Raw genomic sequence first — 17337 nt, forward strand, 5'->3', positions numbered from 1 at the left:
CAGGGGAATGAGGAGATCACGTCAGATCTCCAATGCCAAGGGTTCCCCAAAGAGCCGCCAGATGTGTTTTACGAGAGCCCACATGTGAATGGCTGCCTCACAGAAGAAGCCAGCAGTCCAGACAGGGAGACAGGGAAGCAGCTGCCACTCACACAGAGGAGTGGGCCACTGTAACTGCCTCTGCTCTTTCCACCCACCCACCCAGCCATGCCGGCCACTGCTTGGGAGACGAGGAGGCAGGGGGCACGCATGTGAGAGCCAAGTGGTACCCACTCCCCCAACGCGCCAGGATCCAGACTAAGGGTTTTTTTTTTCTTTGGGGGGTGAGAGGGGGCAGAGTAGAGAGCTTTGATTCCAACATGAAAGTCAGGTTTCGAAATGAGAAAAAGTGAATTTTTAAAAACTGTGACTGTTTCATGGGACTTCCCTGGTGGCGCAGTGGTTAAGAATCCGCCTACCAATGCAATGGACACGGGTTCGAGCCCTGGTCCGGGAAGATCCCACACGCCGCGGAGCAACTAAGCCCGTGAGCCACAACTACTGAGCCCGCGCGCCACAACTACTGAAGCCCGCGCGCCTAGAGCCCGTGCTCCACAACAAGAGAAGCCACCGCAATGAGAAGCCCGCGCACCACAACGAAGAGTAGCCCCCACTGGTCGGAACTAGAGAAAGCCCGTGTACAGCAACGAAGACCCAACGCAGCCAAAAATTAATTAATTAATTTAAAAAAAAAAACGCTGCACATTCATACCCCTGAAAAATTAAGACTTCTCAATAAACTGGTTGTACATGCATTTTCTTATGGAATACTTCTAACAACTCTGGGGTGGTAGGTACCGTTATTTTCTTCATTTAAAGAAAAGAAAACGGAGGCTTACAGTGGCCAAACACAGCCCAAGGTAACATAATGCTTAAACACAGCAGAGCCAAGATCCAAACTCAAGCCAGCTGACTCTCACATGCAGCAAGATGCAACCATCCCACAGAACTGAGAGGTGCCGAGCTGTTTCTAGATGTCTCAGAAATGCCCAATTCAATGAACTTAGTGAAAAACTGATGCCTGTCCTTAAAATAGCACCTGTACTTACAGCCATTACGGTTAGACACGTTGGAACAATTTATACCTTAAATCTACTATTTATCAGATTATTAGATATGTGTTTCTAATAAAAAAGAAATACTATTAATTGAATATGCTTTAATTTTAATAGGTTCATAATTGGTTTGAAGGTAGTTAAAACATAAAATGATTAATTTAGTCTAATGTAGAAAAATTAAATCCTTCTCTCCATTACACAAATAACTACATATATTTGAAAATTGAATCTTATTATGTGGACTAAAACAAGACATTATGCTAAAGTCATTAAAATGGTGTCAGTGACAAAGCATAAATCTCATCACCCTTTTACCCCAAGTTAGGATAATCCTGCACAAATTACATACAATTGAATACTTCAAATACATATTGTGGGAAAAAAACAGAGCCAATTAAAAACAACTATGACTGCCTTTAATAAATGGGGGGCAGGGATGGGGCCAATTAGGTTATATTAAGGGATTTTCTTAAGTCAGGTATCTTACCTAATCAGGATAACTAAATTAAATGAATAAGTAAGCTGTTTCAGCACTGAAGTATGCTTGAGACAGAAGCGATTTTTTTAATGAAGCATATAAATACGTGTACCATATATGTAAGTTATGAAGAATAACAGCAGAACAAACACCCCCAAACCCACCACTAAACTAAGAAGGTGACCACCACCACTGAAACCCCTGTACACTCCCTCCCTCCTCTCCCAGTCTCCTACCAAGGGCAGCGCTTCCCTGGCCAGAAAGTGTTAAAAGCCATTCCCGTTTATTTAGTTACTACTATATTTATTGTCTGCCTCCCTCAGCTAGAAACGGTTGGGGCGTGGAGTGGAGTGTTAACTGTTATTTACAGGTGTGTCCTAAACACCTAGATCTGAGCCTGATATATGGTAAATGCTCAATACGGTGCCACTGAAAGAAGGAAAATGAACAGTAATAATAATCATAGTGATGACAATAGCAGCAAACACTTAATTACACTTAGTACTTGCCAGTCCCTAGTCTAAGCCTGTTACATATATTTACTCTCAGTAACCTGCTCATCTAGGTACCATTACTATCCTCATTTATGTAGATGAGGAAACCGAGGCACAAACGAGTTATATGACTGGATCAAGGCCATACTCATCATCACTATGAACAGCAAAAAATATTTCTGCAATCTTAACATAACGGATGCCGTCATATTGTATATTGGTAACCCTAAGTCTGCTGAAAGACTGGTTATGACTAGAATATACTGAAATCGTTGGAAAATTGATGGAAACCCAACGCCTATATATTGAGCACCTGTTCTTTGCCAGGCACTGAGGATTCAGTAATGAACAAAAAGCCCTGCCCTCGTGGAACCTACATTCAAGTGGGATTAAAAAACTAAACAAGACAAACTTGCAAATACACAGTATGTGAGATAGTGACAATACTGAGGAGACAAAGAATGGAAGCAGGAATATGCAAGATCAGAGGGGATAAAATTTCAGATAAAGTCATCAAGGAAGGCCTCCCTGAGAAAGTGAATTTTGAGTAAAAACCTGAAAGAAATGAAGGAATCAGTCACGGAAGAGCTTATCAAACAGGGAGAATAGGAAGAAACAATGCTCCTCTGATATTCAAGAGTCTGTACAAAGTCAAGCCATCATGGAGCATCCCAGGAACATGCAGTAAGCAGTATATGATGTAAGAGATGGCCCTGGCTTTCTTGGTATTTCGAAAGACTCCTCTCTTCTCTGGTAGAGAAGAGTATTTACTGAGATCAGCATTATGACACACAGTGCATTTAAGAAACACTGCTGTGCATTTAACAGCAATAGAGCCACTTGGTATGCTCCTAAACTAGTCTCTTCAAAGATTATTTTGGGGTGCTTTTCACCTTCCAATGAAACTCAAAAATTTTTCCTGCCTGGAAGTATAAACAAGTGATATCCTTTTGTGGAATCACCTGCCTACAAAGTTCAAGCACTAGAAATGCAATGACAGCTCTTTTCTGAATCTTGGTTTGGGCAGTTTCATGAAACCATGAGAATCTCACAGGGTTTATTTTCTTCAGCTACGAAGCTGTTTAAAGCTACTTCTGAGCGAATATGGTAAATTGAATACATTCATTTATATTATCTCTCTTGCTATCTACAGACCACTAAAGAGATAAGAGAATCCAATTTTAAACATCCAAGGATAGAGTAAATGGGAGAGATGTCAATTTCAACAGCCTGGAGAAAAGATGGTAATTCATCAAGCTGAAACCCAAGCAAGCCCTAAAGAAGGTCCAGAAGATAGTTGATATGCATTGAAGAATCCAATACTTCTAAAGCACAGGCTTCTCAAAGTACAAGGTGCAGGCAAAATGAGAGTCTGTAGAAAACAAAACAGACCCTTACCTATCCTTACCAACTGAATAACTGAGCAAGGGCTAACCATTCTCTAATAGAACCATCACCCAGGAAAAAAAGGAACCTGGAGGAAACAGAGACAGTATAGGGGAATGAAGAAACTTTAAAGATCCTAAACGATTACATGGATAAAATAATGAGGATGGGGGGAGTAGACAACAACAAAACACTACAAAAAGCTCTTGGTAATTGAAAAACTGATATTATGAGAGCACAGGTGAAAATTCCCTAGAATGAATGGAAAGTAAAGTTGAAGAAATATCTCAGAACTAGAACAAATACCAAAGAGGGAAAAATAGGAAAGGAGAGAGCAGTTTAGAAGGACGAACATCTGCACAACAGAAGCTTGGAAACAGGACAGAGATTATGGAGGAGAAGAAAGTATCATAAAATAATTCAAGAAAATTTCCTAGAACTACAGATCATGCTTTTAGAAATTAAAAGAGACTATCGAGCACAATCTGTTCTGTTATGAAGCTTGTTGGGAAAACACAAATTTGTTCCAACACAGTCTATATGACAGAGAACAATTAGAGCATAATTCATATTTCACGTTTTGCTTATGCTATGTCTTCAAGAAATACTAGCTGAACACAGGAAACTGCACCCAGCTGAATCAGGCTACCTGGAAAAATACAAACACACACATCTCAAGCATATACCAGCTACTCCGTTCACGTTTGTCATCCTACAAGATTGCTTTGCTATTCTTTTGCAAATGTTAACTTTTCTATATGGAAAAAAGCACTCAATCGAATCCCAAACACATCTAACCACCTGGTTCAAAAATACCAAGCAGTAGTTTGGGATTAACATATACACACTACGATCTAGAAAATAGATAAACAAAAGGACCTACTGTATAGCACAGGGAACGATATTCAATATCCTATAATAACCTATAATGGTAAAGAATCTGAAAAAGAATATATTATAGATCTATCTATATATATATATGAATCACTTTGCTGTACACCTGAAACTAACACAACTTTGTAAATCAACTATACTTCAATTTAAAAAAAATACCAAGCAGTGCATAAAAACTTTTAACCATTGAGGAAGAAGCTAAGAATAGGGTGTTTTGAAAAACATGAGAGAACATGTGATATCTCCAGAGCAACAAGCATAAAGGAATCCATGTTGTGGACCACCAAAGGTAACACATGAAAATAAAAGAAACCTCTATAGCTAGAGTAACTTCAAGCGCTGTGAAGCCAATAAGAACAAGCTCTTAAGAAACAGAAGGAATGGAAAGATTGATGGATTGAATGAAGAACAAATAGCAAAACAAAACAAAAAACCGAGAACAATCTGTTTCACAATCAAAGAGAAAGCACTGTCTATACACAAAGACCTTAAATGGAAATCGCCACATTGTCCTGCATAAGTTGCTTCTTTTAGTGCTAGTAATGACTAGGTTAGTAGTCTCAAAAATCTCTATAATTTCAAAGTTTTCAACTGTCATTCTCTGTGAAGCAGAGAATGCAGATAAGAAAACTGCTGAAGAATTTCCAGCAATGATGTACAAGTTAATTGAAGAAGGAGGTTTTATATATACATTGGATCAAATTTCCAATTCTGCTGAAACAGGTATCTATTATAAATGCATACATTTGGTCTAAGATCTAAGGCTATTGACACTGTTTTATATTATTGGATGGACTTAGAAAACTAAGTTTCCAAGGATAAGTCACAGGGTTGTAATGTACAGCACAGGGAATATAATCAACAATACTATAATACCTTTGTATGGTATGTAATCTGTAAAAATAATCGAATCACTATAGTATACACTAAAAACTAATGTAATATTATAAGTCAACTATATTTCAATTTAAAAAAAGATGGTGAATGTGTCTGGAAATATTTAATATTTAAATATTTAATATTTAAAATACTCTGTGAAAATTAAAGCTTATGTTAACATAATGTATAAAAATTAAGTTAATGTACATAATTATAAACAAGATTTTAGATGTATGTTACACTTATTGAAGGCTTAAGAAATTTGAAAAATAATTCAAATCACGCCACTCTTCAATAAAAAGGATCCACTTAACAATTTTAGTCCTTATCCCTGCTAATCCTAATTCTGAAAAAACAAAAACAAAACTAAAATTGATCATAAAAAAATATTATACATAAGTTTCTCAAGTGTTTGATCAAAGGGATCAATTTTACTTGACAAAGTAATAAAAATAGACATAATCATCTATGTATAAACATAAGGAAAAAGGTATAAATAGATATAAAAACTACATATATGTGATTTCCTAAAATTATGGAATGTCAGTTTAAAAGTCCATGGAAATTTCTTTGAAGTGCAGTAATAACCTAACATCTGTAAATCGCATTCAACTCATTTGACACGTTCACAAACTTCTCACGTACCTGTATTAACCTTCAGTCTACCCAGAATTACAGAAACAGTAGCTTTGGCTAAACTGCAGCTCAGTGACTGGCTGCACTCTTGACTCTGAACTAGAAGTTAAGGTAACACACTATGGGTAACACGCAACGGGTTAGCCCATGGGTAACACACTATGCACTTGAAGTCAGAGATGGGTCAGTGGGAATAAATTCAGATTAACTATTGAATTTCATAAGGAAGTTTATATAAAGAGAATAGTTCTCTCTTTGAAGATGGCTTTTTGAAAGAAATGTCTAAATCCTTAAATCCTTAAATGTCTAAATCCTTAAATTCAAGGATTTCATTAAAAACTTATATTTGCAAATTTATATTCATTTGCTCTTAAGATATACTAAAAGAGAAAAAGTTTAAAAGAATCCTTACCTGCAATCCAATCACAGTAATTGTCAAAGAACAACGCCAGGAAAGTAGATCAAACCATGAAAGAAAAAAGAAAAGAAAAATCAGTCATTTTACTAACTGTTTACCGTATCCATAATTCAGTTATTTATATTCAGGGATATAGTGGCAAATTTTAAAGGCTTAGCTATGTCCACAGAGAGTTCTCAATGCCTGCTGAATTGAATTTTAGAGAAAATTAAGTATAACTATTACATTTTATAATCTCATGTTTAGAAACAAAAGAAACTAGGGAGTTATAGACACCAAAAATAATAGAAACTAAGTATGAAAATACTTCTATGTTAAGAGAATAAAAAGAGGTAGACTATACCCATCCTATGGTGACAGCTATCAACATGAATGCATAGATGTGGTACCCGGCCTTCAAGATGGCCTCCAGTGACCCTCCCCTATTCACACTCTTGTACAGACCCCTTCCACAGTGAAGAGTGCTGACCTGGGGAAAAAGTGCTGCACAAATGCTGGTGTGTGACAAATGATGGTGTGTGACTTCTAAGACTATTTGATCACTCCCTGTGGGAGAAGCCAGCTGTCATGTCATGAAGAGCCTCATGTGGCCCTATGGAGAAGAGGTCCACATGGCAAGGAACTAAGTGGCATGCTGCCAACACCCAACATCAACTTTCCAACCATGTGCACGAGCCATCTTGGAAGTGGATCCTCCAGCCTAGCGTCGAGCCTTCAGGTGACTGTAGCCCTGGCTGACATCTTGACCATAACCTCCTGAGAGACCCTGCGCTAGAACCATGCAGCAAAGCCACTCCTGACCCTCAGAAGCTGAGCAAGATAATAAATGTTTGTTGTTATTTTAAGCCACTACATTTTAGGGTAATTTGTTACAGCAATAGAGAACTGATAGAATGTATATTTCAAAAGGCCATGTAATAATAATAATAACAATAATAATAGTACTGGAGTATGATTGCAGTAGAAGAGCAGGAATGATTTCTTCCTCTGCTTTCTAAGCTTTCTGTAAGGTTATGTCACTTTCACTGTTCCATTTTCTGAAAGTAGACATTCAATGGGCCTATCTCTAATTGCTCCCACCACTTTCATTAGAGAAGTTCTAAGTCATTCATTCATTCCGCAAATGCCTCCTAGGATGGATGGGAAGTCAAAACAGTCACAGTCCCTGACCTCAGGGAGCTCACATTCTAGAGGGAAAGAGGGGCCTTAATCAACTCATGTCACAAGTTAGTCCGGGATTACAAAGTATGATACAGTCTTTTTTTGCTATCCCATGTGTTTCCGGAAGGCAAATTAATTCCGAAGTGATTAGTAAATGGAAAAATGATGTCAGTCTAACACAAAAGTTGTGTTTATTCACAAGGGGTTTTCCTACACAAGAGGAGCCAGAACAGCCAGTGAATTACAACCTTTGGCAAGAAAGGAGACAGCGCTAGACTCTGCTGCTGTAGCAGCAGGAGGAGGCCTTTCATGTGTATTTAACAAAACCTGAAAGCAAGCGCTTCCCCAGGAGTGCCCACTCTGCAGCTTCAGCTTCTGCCAGGGGTGCTGCTTCCTCCTCCCAGCCTCAGGCAGCCCCCCTGGCTTGGAGCTCCATTTCCTTCTGCCTTGTCTTAGCACCTGCCGCCTCTGCTCTAATTAAAATGTTGCCGGCATTTCACTCTACTTTTCTGTGTGTATTTTTAGTATCAACCGTGAGAGCTTCCAGCTCTATATGGAGCTAGTACCAATTTTTTTTGTTTTCTTGGTGCTCTGGTTACAAAAGCTGCCTAAGGGTTGAGTGATCGGCCCCAACTCTGTTTTCTCCATAAGCTGTCTTAGTTTTTGCATGCAATTTTGAAAAAATGAAAAGGTCTTTAGAAACATATGTATCGTGGTACAGAAGAAATGCCGGCACTATGAAGGACAGTTTTTACAGTTCTAGAAGACCTTGATCGAATATGGGAATGGCATGTGCGAAGGTCTAAAGCACAGAGACAGGAATACAAGGAGAGTCCATCCGGAAAAACACAGGCTTCGGAAAGCTTTCCCTTTATCACCTCAAATTCTCTGCCAGTCTAGGAGAGCTATGTTCACTTCAGATGGTTGAAGCATTCGCTCGTCCAACAGAACTGCAGCCGGGCGGGGTAGATGAGACAGACTAATTCAGGGCTTCTCAACCTCAGCTGAACCTTAGATTCAACTGGGGAAGCTTTTCACAAATCCAGATGATCAGATCCATCCTGATTTAATTGCTCTTGTGCAAGTCCTGAGCATCGGTAGGTTTTATAAGTTCCCCAGGTGACTTCAAAGTGAGGTCAGGGCTTAAGAACCACTAGGCCAGAGCAAGACACCAGCAACAATCAGAGGATTGGAGAAAAGGTCTTAGGAGGAATTTTTAAAAAACAAAAACCAAAACCTGATATTATTTATGCGTTAAAAAAAAACTTTGCAGTTGTAATTAGTCAATAAGACTGTATATTCATTTTCCCCAACAAAGTTTATAAGGCTATTTCTGAGGGCACAGGTAGGGCTGGAAATAGGCAGAGTTGAAACGTGAGGGCCCAGATCAGGGAGCTCTAATCTAGGCTTCCAGGTGAAGCAGCATGTAGGTCTGGCACCTAAGGGCTAGGATCCTCAATTCCACTGGGTGACCAAGGGGAGAGGAATGGGGGTGGGGAAGGTTTGAAGGAATTTCCAGAGGGATTTAGATAAGCTATTCAAAAGGAGTTCCTGACCTAGCGCATTAAAACTACTGCACATACCATTTAAAAACATGGCCATCCTAGGAATGTCAAAATAAAGGGAAAAAAACGGATAGAGAGGTTTAAATACAGTCCCATTATACGGAGGTAGAAAAGCAGGTTTCAACAAAAGTTTTCAAACTTGGTGATCAGAGCTGCAAGAAGGGATATTTTTAAATATACAGATTTCTGAGCCCAGTGTCAAAGGTATGAATTAGAATCTCCAGAGGTAAGAAATGACAAATTAATAACAACAGTGGCTACCATTTTTTCAGCATTTACAATGTATCGGGCAATCTTCTAAGCACTTTCTAGGTATCATCCGAGTTAGTGCCCATAACAACCCTAATAGTTAACTGGGACACAGAGAAGATAAGTAACTTGCCCATGGTAAACGGTGGATACAGGCTTCAAACCTGTAGACCTGCATACAGCCTGTGCTCTTAACCATGACATTCTGCATTCTTTAAAACACCCTCCCCCTCCCCAAGAAACCAAGTGACTTTGAGGCTGCTAGCATTTTGAGAACCACCGGACTATGATCTTTCAAAGTCAATTGTAGCATATCGTTCTGTGAAATCAGACTCAGTATCAGCACTGTCTTCCATTATTGGGCTTTATATCAAGTAGCAATATCTCCTTTATTATGAAGAATCTGCAGTATGCTAAATGTACAGAAATAGTTTTCCTATAGAAGATGGGCTTGTGTCTAAGACTTGCCTGACAAAAACAGAAATTTTATACAACGTACCTTTTTCTTAACTGCACTTAGCAATTTGCTGTCTTGTCAACTCCTCCCTGCTAATACCTCTGCCTTTAATTCTTTTTCTACTTCTATCACCAACACCCTAATCCAGACCCATATCATAAGACTTCTGGATTATTGCCAAATTATCCCCACTGGTCAATCTGGCTCTAATCTCTATCCAGCTGGATCCAAGCAAATCCATTTTGTATACTGCCTCCAGGCCAATAGTCTTAACTTTCTTGCCTGTCACTCATTCAATTACAAGTCTTTTAATGATTACACACGACCTGTAGGATAAAACCCCAATCTTCAGCTTGACATTCAAAGTCTGTAACTAACGGCCCTTACCCATCGTTCACTTCTTTTTTAAAAAATTCAACTACAATGTATTTTTAATCCAAAATTCCTTCATCGAAACAAGAATTAAATATATCTTAAAACTACATTTAAAATGAGAAAAATACTTACATTGTGGGCTAACACTTTTAATGAGATTCTATCTTGGGGTTAAATGTTCAAACGTGGTACCACTTCAAATGAACTGCTTTTACTCACAGTTCTTAAACTTTTTGCAGAACGTGCAGGAGGAGGTTCTTAACACAGCTAACCTCTGGCATCTCACCTTTCAGGTAATCTCAAAGTTACAGTTAATTTCGTTTCAGAGTGTACAGTTACACAAAAACTGCCCCCAGGCAACAGGGAGAGTTCGAGCTGTTTCTTAAGGCATGAATCTTTTAAATAATCCACAAAACCCATCTGCAAATCTTGAAGAAGATCACTTTTTTAAAAACATATAATACCTTGCCAGGAGGAAAGTGTACACATCCTTAAATGACAAGCTAGGGAAGTTTATCCATGTATTTCAGTTATGAAATGCTTACCTCCTCATCTACTGTAAGTTAAAAAAAAAAAAAAGTACCACTGAGGAGAACCAAGAAGACAGGATCAAGTGTCTAGGCTCTGATATCCATTTCAGATGGAGCTAACTTAGCAATCATTTCCTGGGGCTTCTCTGGAGCCCTTACAAAGTTCTCTAATTACCCCAGAAGGGCTGAATGAAAGATGAGGGGAAAAAACCAAACCCGCCATAAGTTGATGATCACTAGGGAGAGTAGGGAAGTGGCAGGCAGGTAGAGGAACATTCCAGAGAGCCAGAGGAACACAGGGGTGCTGCTGGAAGCCACGTCCTCTTCCTCTCCCCTTCATCAACTTTACCCGTGCTTATGGGAGGCTAAATGGATTCCTTCTGAAATTTGGTCCAATGAATTCTATACATGATATCTTTTCAAAGATTAGAAAAATATGCAAATAATTAATGAAGGAAACAAATCCAGAAGAAAACCTATCTTTAGTCCAAAACTATTCTGTAACAGGTTCACAGAACAACTCGAGCTGGAAGTGTACAGGAGGGGAAAGAAAGGTTCTGGCAGAAATGCAGCCTCCAAGAGACTGAAGATTTTACCCAACGCTTGTTGTATCGCCAATAAAGACACAGACTGCCTTGAAACAGCTCTCCCGTGACCAGGACAGGAAAACAGAGTCACCATGGAAATACATCCATCCCTAAATACGTCTTTTATAATCAATATTGTCTCTTTCATACAAAGTATGTACAACTCAGAGTCTAAAATATTATCATAGGAAACGTTTCTGAAAGTTGCTCCACAAGCAGCTACATTAGTTTCTAATAACACTCATAGCTACAGAACCCTAGTCCTCAAGGTCTGGGGCTGCCTTTACCAGAGCGGCCTTTGATGAAGACTTTCTAAAGCCTCATAGTTTATTTTCCTTCCCCACCCCCCACCCCCCGCCGGGAGAAGGCAATGACTGCCTTCATTTGCTGTTTAATTTTGCAGAAAGCAATTATGTTCTACCACACCGGAGTCTGGCACTTGACATGACTCACTTCACCTTACTAGGAAAAAATGTAGATAAGCAAAAGGCAAGCTAACGCAAACACACGTTTTAAGAGCACAAGTTCTAGAGTCTCTGCTGGGACCAGTCCTCATTCCTCGCACACCATCTTTATCTCTCACTTCATCTTAACCTCGATCCAATATCTGGTATTCAAATGGCTTATTGTAAAGGCTGAGTTATATGTTTCTGCTTAAGAGTTCAGGAAAGGATGGAATGTACTTTAGGAGGTTTTCCATCAGAAAAGTTAAAATTTAAAAGTTCTGGTATATAAAACGCTTAACAGTTAACCACATGGAAAACTTTGATTTTAGATAACCAAGAATTTTCAGTACATCAAAGCAAAAAGGATCTACAAAAATACAATCCTGCCACCTTGTGGTACCTATTCAAAAGCCCTTCACCACTTCCTACTTTAAAACAAATTCTGAGTTTTAAAAATGTGCTTATGTAAAAAAAAAATTCATCAATATAAAATAAGACTTATTTTAAAATCTTAAATACTGATTTTAATGATCATAAAATTTGTAAAAATTTATTAAATCGTCAATGTTTAGCTTAAATGAAACTGTTTCTAAGGTAAAAACGAAAATTGTCTCTTCGAATATAAGATGTAGAAATGCAACTGTGAGCACTTGGAGCTCTCAATAAATTCTTCACATCGATTATGGATCATGCTTTCCTTTCTGGTAATTAAATAACCATCTTGTTAAATAAATGGAGTTGCAAAATTTTTATTGCCCACTAGATAGCATTGCTTGATCAACTTTAAATGATGAAGTAGGCATAAAGGAAGTATAGTAAATTTCTGTAGTACCTTGACTTACATACATTCGATAATTCTTAAATTGTTCAGACTCCTTGATGAATCTAAATAATAAATTATGAAATTTCTAAACATCATGTTGACATAAAAAGACTAGTTTTAGAATAGTGGATAAAAATACAGGACCACAGACATTTTCAGAGCACCATCTGTATTAATTCGTTTTAAGAATATTATTCAATGAAGACTAAGTCTCTTTTGACATATAAAGGATTGGACGTTTATTCTGTGAAAATATGAACACCAATTACAGAAAAATATGATGACGGCAAGATTAGGTTGAACCATATGAAATTCTATTTATGTAGGTCAAAAATCGTTGAATATTGCACAACTGTAATTTAGTTTATTGTAATAAGTAACATTTATTGAGTTTCCTATAAATCTGTGCTATGTACTTCACCTGCTCTAGCTCATTTAATAATCCTCATGTTAACCTTGCGAAGGAGTAACCACTCTGATCCCCAAGTTACCAAGAAGGTCGTTGAGGCTTAGAGGTCAAATAACCTGTCCTAAGTGACAGAGCCTGTCTGCTTCTAGTTTCCAAGCGCCCTGACCAATAGACTAGATATTTACATAGATAAAAGTAGAACATCTGCTTAAAATGTATCTGAAAAGATAATGCATTAGATCTTTTTGTTTTCTGCCTTTATGTTAATGATGACTCTGAAGAGCACTTATGTTTCCTTCTAACTACTGAAACTTTCAGGAGAGAGGGCAAAGAGAGACTGTTGCATTTTTCTGTCCTACAGCATCATTGGAATTTTTTTTTTTTAAGAGGTTTTTTTTTTTTGGCTGCGTTGGGTCTTCATTGCTGTGCGCAGGCTTTCTCTAGTTGCAGCGAGCGGGGGCTACCTTTCATCGCGGTGCGCGGGCTTCTCATAGCAGTGGCTTCTCTTGTTGCGGAGCACGGGCTCTAGGCACGTGGGCTTCAGTAGTTGTGGCACGTGGGCTCAGTAGTTGTGGCTCGTGGGCTCAGTAGTTGTGGCTCGTGGGCTCTAGAGCACAGGCTAAGTAGTTGTGGCGTACGGGCTTAGTTGCTCCGCGTCATGTGTGATCTTCCCAGACCAGGGCTCGAACCCCGTGTCCCCTGCACTGCCAGGAAGATTCTTAACCACTGCGCCACCAGGGAAGCCCCTGGAATTTACTTCTTTAACAACAGCCGGCCATCTCTTTTATCTCACAGCCCAGGAACTATGCCTTCTCTTTTTTCATATAAACTAGCAGTTTTTACCTTGCATACTAGTATCAGTCCCTCAGATACTTAAAACCACTGGCATATCTGATTTCTCTCTCCCCTCTCACACAATCATCCACCCAACAAATACCTGAGAACCTGCTATGTGTACCAGGTACTGAGGACAAAAACATGAAAAAGCATAGTCTTTACTATTAAAATTTTATCTTTTAGTAGGAGAGGCAATGAGACAGTAATGATTCGTTTTTCAAGACAAGTATGAAGAGAGTATAATGGAATTGGGGAAGAATGGTAGCTAATTTTGTTCTGAGGTATCTATTTTTGTCCATTCCTTCCACGTTCAAAGTCATTCTCCAAATAAGCTTCACATTTAATTGTACAGCTTTGCTCAGTGTTTCTTTTTATAGTAGAAAGTCTCATAATATGTTAATAGAAAAAAGTGCAAAACGAAAAGTTTTATCCGCGATTATGATTATGAAATAAATGTTTTCACAATCTTTTTATCTTTTCTGTCGATAAGTTACAATGTCCAAAGAACCCACTGAATGGCTACAGGAGAAACAAGGACACCAGTATTACCTATAAATTCCATAAGTAAACACATAAAACAAACAGCTTTTCTTAACTTTCTTCCTAAATGTCCCTAAAATTGGACATAAATTCCTCTAAAAACACTTCTTCGCTCACACCAGATCAACTTTTTTTTTTTTTTTGGTGGTACGCGGGCCTCTAACTGTTGTGGCCTCTCCCGTTGTGGAGCACAGGCTCCGGACGCGCAGGCCCAGCAGCCATGACTCACGGGCCCAGCCGCTCCGCGGCATGTGGGATCTTCCCGGACCGGGGCACGAACCCGTGTCCCCTGCATCGGCAGGTGGACTCTCAACCACTGCGCCACCAGGGAAGCCCACAACTAACAGATTTTAAATTGCCAATAAAATATCAGTTAAATACACGTACATATGTAAGTGTATATACACACATATGTATATATACACACACACCATAATATACACTATAATTATATATTCTTACTGTACATAGAGATATATAATTATACTTTTATATATCACAATCACATACAAATGATATCTGTGAGATAATCTTTTTATCTCTCATCAAATGCAATGTCGATGAATTTGAAGATGGCTCTTCCCTTCCAATTTCTTGTATCTTCCAAATTTCTTAAAGCAATTTCTAAGTAAATCATGAATAAGTACAATATATATTGCTTTATGATAAAAATTATTTATCATAAAAATCACTCAACAAATCTTTATTAAGCATACTTTACATGTACTACTACATATATATAAAAAGTACCAACTCAGGAGCTGAAAGACTGGGACTTAGTCTGACTACTTATGCTTCCATAAGTAGCAATCTCTTGACTGCAGTTTCTTCACTTGTAAAATAAGGATGAGGGTAGTTGCCTTACCTCTCTCACAAGTTATTCTAAAGATCCAAATGAGACAATACATGCGAAAGCACTTATAAAGTATTAAGTAAGCTACTTCTAAAGCCAGTAATCAGAGAAGCAAGTCATTAAAAACAGCTGGGCAAATAAGATCACTTAATGCTGTAATTGAGATGAAAGTTATCCTATATATCCAAAATATTTTCAATTAACCATGAATTTCAGTGAGCTATTCATTTGTAAATCATAAGTTCTATTTGGTTTAACAAAAGTGTGTCTTTTTTAAAATCATCACAAGCCAGTTCCTAAAAAATCATATCATAAACTGGTGGTTGTCTATTTAAGCAATAACTAAAGTTATTCTAAGTTACTTCAGTGATTTTTTAAAAAACAATTTTTCCATCTGTATCTATATTGTTATGAAAACAATGGCAATCAGGTACTGAGCATTGACAATTAGCAGTCAGATACTAAATGATCTCTTAGTTCCCTCACGACTTTAAAATTATGGGACTATTTTATTACAAAGTTTACAAACACCTCAGGAATCCATAAATCAAACATAAATTAGAATTTTAAAAAACAGATTCATTAGTTTTTCACTAAAAATAACTACAAAATTTTGCTATCGTATGCAAGAGTTAATTTAGGCAAAAAGCTTGTTTCTCCTTTAAGATTCAAGACATTTATGCTAAGCAGAAAAATTCCTATTTGCAATTTCAGCTCTAACGTATAATATAACTTTTCTTCAAACTGTTAGTATTGATGAAATCTACAGATTTAATTTTAAAAGACTTAAAAGTTTACTTGTCCATTATCTTTTTGGTTCACCTCTCTTTAAATAAAACTATCGGGCAGCGTGAACACAGCCTGAAGGGGCTAGTGCGCCACGGCTAGCCGGGAGGGAGTCCGGAGAAAAGTCTGCAGCTGCCGAAGAATCAACAGACTTTTTCTTCCCTCTTTGTTCCCTGGTGCGCGAGGAGAGGGCATTAAGAGCGCTGCTTAAAGGAGCCCCAGAGACGGGCGCAAGCCGCGGCTAAAAGCGCGGACCCCAGAGACGGGCATGAGACGCTAAGGCTGCTGCTGCCGCCTCCAAGAAGCCTGTGTGCGAGCACAGGTCACTACCCACACCTCCTTTCCAGGGAGCCCGTGCAGCCCGCCACTGCCAGGGTCCCGGGATGCAGGGACAACTTCCCAGGGAGAACGCACGGCACGCCTCAGGCTGGTGCAACGTCACGCCGGCCTCTGCCGCCGCAGGCTCGCCCCGCACTCCGTGCCCTTCCCTCCCCCCCGAACCCCGGCCTGAGTGAGCCAGAGCCCCCAAATCAGCGGCTCCTTTAACCCCGTCCTGTCTGAGCGGAGAACCTCCGGCGACCGACACGCAGAGGCGGGGCCAAATCCAAAGCTGAGCCCCAGGAGCTCTGCGAACAAAGAAGAGAAAGGGAAATCTCTCCCAGCAGCCTCAGGAGCAGCAGATTAAATCTCCACAATCAACTTGATGTACCTGCATCTGTGGAATACCTGAATAGACAACCAATCATCCCAAATTGAGGAGGTGGACTTTGGGAGCAAGATTTATTACTTTTTCCCCTTTTCCTCTTTTTGTGAGTGTGCATGTGTATGCTTCTGTGTGAGATTTTGTCTGTATAGCTTTGCTATCACCATTTGTCCTAGGGTTCTATCCATCCGTTTTTGTTTTTACTTTTTTAAAAAAAAATTTTTAATAATTATTTTTTATTTTAATAACTTTATTTTATCTTACTTTATTTTATTTTATCCTCTTTCTTTCTTTCTACTTTTTCTCCCTTTTATTCTGAGCCGTGTGGATGAAAGGCTCTTGGTGCTACAGCCAGAAGTCAGTGCTGTGCCTCTGAGGTGGGAGAGCCAACTTCAGGACACTGGTCCACAAGAGACCTCCCAGCTCCACGTAATATCAAACGGCAAAAATCTCCCAGGGATCTCCATCTCAACACCAACACCCAGCTTCACTCAACGACCAGCAAGCTACAGTGCTGGACACCCTATGCCAAACAACTAGCAAGACAGGAACACAACCCCACCCATTAGCAGAGAGGCTGCCTAAAATCATAATAAGTCCACAGACACCCCAAAACACACCACCAGACGTGGACCTGCCTACCAGAAAGACAAGATCCAGCCTCATCCACCAAAACACAGGCACTAGTCCTCTCCACCAGGAAGCCTACACAACCCACTGAACCATCTTTAGCC

At 39.1% G+C, this 17337-nt stretch overlaps 1 protein-coding gene across 2 annotated transcripts in view; it reads right to left on the reverse strand.

The window, feature by feature from the left end:
* TSC22D1 (TSC22 domain family member 1) overlaps positions 1-17337 on the reverse strand; it is a 132795-nt gene that overhangs the window by 25648 nt on the left and 89810 nt on the right. Inside the window, exon 1 of one of the 2 annotated variants that reach the window (XM_082675341.1) lies at positions 6277-6377. The exons of the other annotated variant lie outside the window; for it this stretch is intronic. The gene's annotated coding sequence lies outside the window, so the exon portion shown is untranslated. Of the gene's footprint in view, positions 1-6276; positions 6378-17337 lie in introns of those variants that run through there. 2 annotated transcript variants of the gene reach the window in all.

The sequence above is a fragment of the Grampus griseus genome (genome assembly GCF_964374135.1).
Source record: "Grampus griseus genome assembly, chromosome: 18".
Taxonomy (NCBI): domain Eukaryota; kingdom Metazoa; phylum Chordata; class Mammalia; order Artiodactyla; family Delphinidae; genus Grampus; species Grampus griseus.